We start from the raw sequence: 6438 nt of genomic DNA, 5'->3' as shown, positions 1-6438 counted from the left end.
AGTGGGGTGAGGGTGGATACTAGCAAGGGCTGGGCAAGGACACTGGGTGTCAGAGGGGAAGAGGAGACTGGGACTGGTTGGATAAAGACACTGGGAGGGGGAACCAGGTGAGGGAACTGTGGCTGGCTGGGCAAAGAGACTTGGATTGTGGGCAGGGATACAGAAGCAACTGGCACTCGTGAGGCAAGAAGACTCGTGCTGGGAGCTGGGTGTGAAGAAGTTGTGACTGGCTGGGCAAGGAGAATAGGTACTGGGACCAAGTGGGGTGGGGGTGGGAAAGAAGGTGATAGTAGAGGGGGGACAGATCTGACTAGGAGTAGGGTGCAGGGAGAGAACTGGGACTGGCTGGACAAAAAGACTGGGACAAGGAGCCTTGGGGACAGACAAGAAGCCCAGGGAGAGAGAGACTGGGAACCAGTGGGAATGGAAAATGTGGATGGGAGCCTGAGTGAGTGGAGGCTAGGGGTGGGGGGTGGGGAAATAGAGAGAGAAAGAGAGAAGACAAGGAACTAGAAGTGGAATGGGGACTGGGACTAGTGGAGCAAGCAGAATAGAGTGGAAGAACTGCAGACATGCGAGGAACTGGGAATAGCTCGGCAAGGGGACTGGCAGTGTGGGGGAAGGCTTGGAGTCAGGTTGGGGAGATATTGGGATGGGGAGACTAGGACTGGCTGGGCAAGGATACTACCACTGAGGTAAGAAGATTGAGGAGTGGGGACTTGGTTTGACTAGGAGAATGGGACTGGGGTGAGGAGCCGGAGTGGGGGTGGGGGTAGGGCAGAAATGGTGAAGTTGAGGGGAACAGGCAGAAAAGTCTGTGCCCACTAGAGAACACTCACCTCCAAAGCCTAGAATGGATTCTAAGATTCCTGAGTCTCACCATTCCTCTGCTGTCAGAAAATATCTGTAAAACCCACTGGCAAAGTGTGTCTCTTCCCCCACTAGTGGTGGTCCACACAGAAGATGACAACCTACTAGTACTAACAGTTACTCCAGTAGCTCAAGTGGGAGAGGTCAGTGAGGTGGATCTAAAGGTTCCAACTCTGCTGCTGATCCATGTGGGTGTCAATATGATGCTATATGATGGAATTTGTGTTTTTCAGTTTGCCTTTTCAAAAACCTAGGAAATTACCAAAAATGACATCAATGTTAGGAATTGCAAGAAATAAAGTAGCCCAGGTAAACTTAATATTCTTTTAATGTAGTTTATTGTGTATAATGTAATGTAGTGGAAAGGGAGAAGTCAGCTCTGTGACCCAAAGAGGGAGTGATAGGGGCAGAATGACAGATCAGGAAGCTAATTTTAGTGGAAGCATTTTGAACTGACTGTAGGGGGAGCAATATGAGTGCCTAGGATCTCAGAGAAGGAGGTTGCAGTAGTCAAGAAGGGAGATAAAAGCCCGGGTGAGAGTTTAGCTACCTGCATGGAGGAAACCACCTCTCAGCAAGTGGCTAAGAAGGGGTTTTACTCTCATCCCATCATTGCCATGTGGTCTCTGAATACAACATGCCCCTTGCTTCCCCTAGGCAGGTGCCAGGCCAACAGGAAAGATGTTTCCACAAGCAAGGACCAGGGAACAATGGATGGAGAAGCAGGTGTTTGTGTGACATACTGGGGCATAATACAGACTAATGAGTAGCTGTGTCTCCCCGGCCCTGTAACCTGGGGTGCCTTTTACAATGCCTTGCTGCTGTAGCCTTCAATCTGGACTGCTCACAAACAGCCTCCAGCATGTGAGTCACTATGACGGAGTAGGGCATGGGAAGTATTGACCTGGTAATGTTACATGGGAGTTTTACTGGCACTGTCCGCATTGGTGTTGGATGGTGGTGGGATATCAGGGTGTGACTTCACTTAAGGGATGATACGTGAGCATGTAACCTGAGCCCAGGAGGGGGTTGGGGCCAGGTGACACCTTCTGCCCGGGAAACTGGACAAATGCTGGAGGAGGAGCTGGGGTGTGTGGCTGGGTGAGACGGCTGGAGGGGGTCTCAGTTTGAGCTGGCTGGGGAAATGGATGGAGGCCCAGCACCGGGGTCGGGGCTCCCTGCCCCCCAGAATGGACCTGACTGACGGGGTCCTGTTGTCTGTACCTACAACATCGGCTTTGGACTGTGTTCCTGTTGTGTAATAAACCTTCTGTTTTACTGGCTGCCTGAGAGTCATGGTGAATTGCAGGAAGTGCGGAGTGCAGGGCCCTGACTCACATACACTCCGTGACAGTCATGCCCAGCTATGTCTGTGGGTGATGCAGCCAGCCAACGTCACTTAAGCTCTTACCAACCTTTGTAATGCTGCAGGGTGACCCCAACACACCTGCAGTCCCTGATCTTCCCCCAGAAATGTTTGTTCTGCACTGCCCAGCCCTCTCCTCGACAGTACAAATATATTAAGTGTACTATTCCTTAGGGGAATAATATGCCAGTTTATTATTTTAAATAGTTATCCAGACACTTAACTTAAAAACACTGGATTAGATAAAATAATAAAACACATTTATTAGCTACAAAGAGAGAAATTTAAAGTGAGTACAAGTACCGAGGCATGAAAGTCAGAATGGTTACAAGAAAAATAAAGATAAAATGCTTACTGGTGGCTAATTTAACAAACTCATATAACCCCTTTGGGGTTTAGAGAGCCTGGTCCCTTTAAATCTTTTTCCTGACTGGCGGGGTGGGGGGAAGTGCTGATTGTTCCAGAAGGAGGAAGTGCTGTTGGGGGGAGAGCAAGAGGGTGTGTGTCTGGACCTGCAGAGAGAAGGGCTGCAGCAAGCAGGCCCTCGCAGAGTGAAGCAGCCAAGAACCTGCCTGAAGCCTTGGAGGGACAGAGCAGCTGATTGGGGACACCCCAGGACAGGAGCCAGGAGGAGCACTGTGCCAGGCAGGAATTGCCCGAGGACAGGCCGGAGCTGGACCCAGTATCACTGCTGCCCAGAGCTGCATGGGGCTGTGAGTACTGGGGCTCGTGACTTTGCATTGGGAATAAGGAGGGAGGCTGTAGCTAGTTAAGTGGGGAGGTGGTCACTCTGTGTGGCTTTGCAGAGAGTGACAGAAGAGGGCACCGGAGGGGTTTGTTGGGGAAAGTTCACTGGCGCCATAGACGACCAGGAGCTCCCAAGACTCACCACTAGACTGGAACTTTACCCAGGACTCCTGAACTCTGCTTGGTGTCTGCACTTTCCGACTGTGCTACCACTGGGCCTGTGGGACCTTGTGTTGAATACAACCCTGTTTTAGCACTTCCCCAATCTTTCCCCCTTTTGTTTTCTCCTTTCATCCTCTGTAAATAAATATTTCCCTTTCCTATATTCACTCTACTCTTCTGGGGGTGGGGTGTGTGTGTGTGTGTGTTCACGTTCACTCCGGGGGGTTGGAACAGTGCCCCTGGGGTGGAAGGGACTTTCACTGCTGAGTTCCTGTGCATGCTTTTTTTTGGCCAGAGTTGCCCGCAGAGCAGACTCCATCTTGGCAAGGGCACTAAAGTTACACTATATAAGTTTCAAAGCAAAGGTTTCTCCCCACATGCTTTCAGCAGCTTTCTGACCAAACTCTTTAGGTCAGGACCCCTCCTCCAGAGGCCAATTTCTGCTTCTTTTGTCTTTTCAGGTGCAGAGAATGCAAGTGACAAGGAGAGAGAGGGTGTGTCTGCCCCTTCCTTTTATAGTCCCTTGCCCCTTTTGAGAAGCATTTCCAGCTGGGAGCAAGGTGACAGGCTGACTGTGTGGAAGGACACTCCATGCTGTTTTGCAGCTAAGATGTAGATTTTTGCACCTGGCTCCTTTCCTGCCAAAGAATGGCCACTGAGCAGGTAATGATCCATCAGTCTTGTTTACACTTGGCTGAGGCGTCAGCTTGCCCTCTGTCCCTGTTTGGCTACTCCCCAGACTTCTCTGGAAAACATAGATTTAGTCATGATCTCAGCTTATGTTTACATCTTCACAGATAACACTGCTATGGGCATTTTGCCATGATATTACTGATAAGCAAATTATGAGTGTTTACAAAGTATGCCTTGTGGGGTATCTTTGATGATTATCATTACAACAATGTGTAGGGAGTGAACACAGCAGTATATTCTGTCATAGTTTGCTCAGCCAGCACTGCACACACCAGCTGGGGTCAAACAGATGTACTATTGGGCCAGAGCCCACACATCCTGAAAGGAGGTGGGAGGGAGCAGAGTGGGGCCTGAGAGAGAAAGCTATCAACTTAAAAAACCAGCACCTTTCTGCTTCCCTCATCTGCCAATCCTGAAATCCTCTCCCCTGCCCTGGTGTACCTCAAGCATCAATCACTGAAATCCACAGCCTGTCCTATGGGCCCCTTTTCTCCACTCTGCCTCTGCACTGAGCAGGGAATCCCTCACCCCTCTCTGGAGTGATCACTGGGGAGTGATGAGCCTCTTATGTGCAAGGGGTAGTCAGGCCAGTGAGTGCCCGGTCAGCGCCGGGTGCAGGGATGTGGCAATGGAGCGATTGCTCCAACGTGTGGTTGACACCAGGCCAGTGAAAAGAACCCCAATTTACCTAGGTATACATTCCCCTGGTGCCTAGGGTGCCAGTCATTCACCAGCGTCTCCTCCTTTGCAGTGAGAGGAACTACCTTGCGGCCCTGTGCCAGTGCCATCCTCAGCCGGCTCCTCCCTTGCTTCCTCCAAGGTGACAGAACACTATCTCCACCCTCACTGTGCCCGTGGAGACATAAGCAAGGAGTGGGGAGCTCAGAAACTGGGCTCCAGAGACTTGGATTCTCTCTGATGGTAACATTACCCCCCTCGCCCCGCCATTTCCCCACAGTGCAAATCACCCAGAGTCACACACATAGGACCTTGCTTGATGCCAGTGCGTGTGTGTCTAGGTTTTTGATTCCTTCCTTCCTGACCCCTCCAGCCAACCCTCAGTGCATGGTCCCTTGTGTTTACTACAGGAGGGGAAGCAGGTTGCCTCAGAACTGGGGCTGATAAGAGCCAATGACAAAAAGAATTGTCTACACCGCTGGGTGCAAGAGACTTCTCTTTGTGCACAGAGAGGGATGTCTATTGAAGCAGAAAGGCTTTGGGAATGCAGTAGCTGAATAATAGGGAGAGATTCTAGGTGTCAACAACAAAAGAGAAATGGAGGTTAGGTTGGGATGCATTAGCTAACCTGACCCTAAATGTGACCTCTTTACTAATGTACGTGCAGGGTACCAGTTTCTCAGTTAACTTTTCAGGGGGTTCCCCAAGCTCTCCACAGGCTCCACCTTGGCTAGCTAAACCAAGACTGAACACTTATACTGCATTGCCACTAGGGAAGTGGTCACTGTGAAGGTTAGTTATCACACCCCAGCCTGATCTCCAGCACTTTTCTTGTGTAGACAAGGCCTGAAAGAGCTACATCTGTCTGGCTCTGGTAAGCAGTGACCAAGTGACCAAGTGGAGAGCACATGAGCGCTGTCTGTAAAGATCTGAAGGGGGTTAGGATCTGGGGGTTGAGGGGAGAAGTTTAGGGGTAAAACTAGGAGGAAGGGAATGAAATGAAGGAAGGACATTACGCTTGAAGCTCAGTCTGTTTATAAGGGATCTCTTAGCCTGTGGAGTCTCTCCCTAAGGGAAAAGCTGGGAGCCCCTTCCCCCAGGACATTTAAATCTGGCTTGGAAATCTCCCCTATCTGGTTCTAGATGTTGCTTCCCCCACTGGAAATCCAGTGAGGGGGCAGGTGTGGAGGGGAGCGGGGCAGCCTCTTCTTTTAACAACTGGGATCCAGAGTCCAGTCTGTAAGGCCAAGACAGCAATAGGGTGGGAAACATCAGGCTGCTATTTGGGCTAGATGATTAGCCATCTCCCAGTTTGCCTGGGCAGTGGCATGCTACATGTGGAAGGAGCCTCCTTTGGGGCAATTTCCTTTTTTTTAAAAAACATTCAGTTAATTTTGATTTAATAAAGGGAAGTGTGGAAAAGTGTCATTTCCCCTCCCCCAAGTCCAGAATATGGGTTATTGAGCTAGAGAGGTTTTCCCAACCCCCTTCCTCTTCCAACCCCTCCTTGGGCTCACTGTCTCTTTGATGCCCCTCTCCCAGGTGGAGCCCTTCCAAGGCAGTTGGGTAGAGCACAACAACACAGCTCTGAACGGCATTTGCCTGCACTGTGCTGACAACACCATTGTTGAGTTCTTTGTGGGGCTTTGAATAGCTCTTTGGTTCCTCTCCCTTTGAAACATCCCTTGTTTTTCTTCTCTGGTTGTTGCCATATCCCAGCACCAGCCAAATGTCTCTCATGGTCTCCTCCCCTTAGCTCCATGAGGCTGATCTGGAGTTTCTTCTGCTGCTGTCAGATGTGGGTGGTCATGCTTAGTGGTTGGAGCAGGTAGCCAGGAACAGGCTCTGACCCCGAGCTCCTGAGTCCAAGGCCAGCTGGCAGAGTCAGAAGTCAGGAATTGGATCCAAGGGTCAGGCTGGGC

General features: G+C 50.6%; 1 long non-coding RNA gene across 1 annotated transcript; it reads left to right on the top strand.

The window, feature by feature from the left end:
- The first annotated feature begins 2824 nt into the window (after positions 1–2824).
- On the top strand, positions 2825–4658 carry LOC141981724 (uncharacterized). Its single transcript, XR_012637895.1, has 3 exons — positions 2825–2949; positions 3607–3808; positions 4590–4658. It is a non-coding gene; the product is annotated as an uncharacterized LOC141981724 (long non-coding RNA).
- The last annotated feature ends 1780 nt before the right edge of the window (positions 4659–6438 follow it).

This window comes from Natator depressus, chromosome 1 (assembly GCF_965152275.1).
Source record: "Natator depressus isolate rNatDep1 chromosome 1, rNatDep2.hap1, whole genome shotgun sequence".
Classification (NCBI taxonomy): Eukaryota; Metazoa; Chordata; order Testudines; family Cheloniidae; genus Natator; species Natator depressus.
This window is presented reverse-complemented; position numbering and strand designations above follow the sequence as displayed.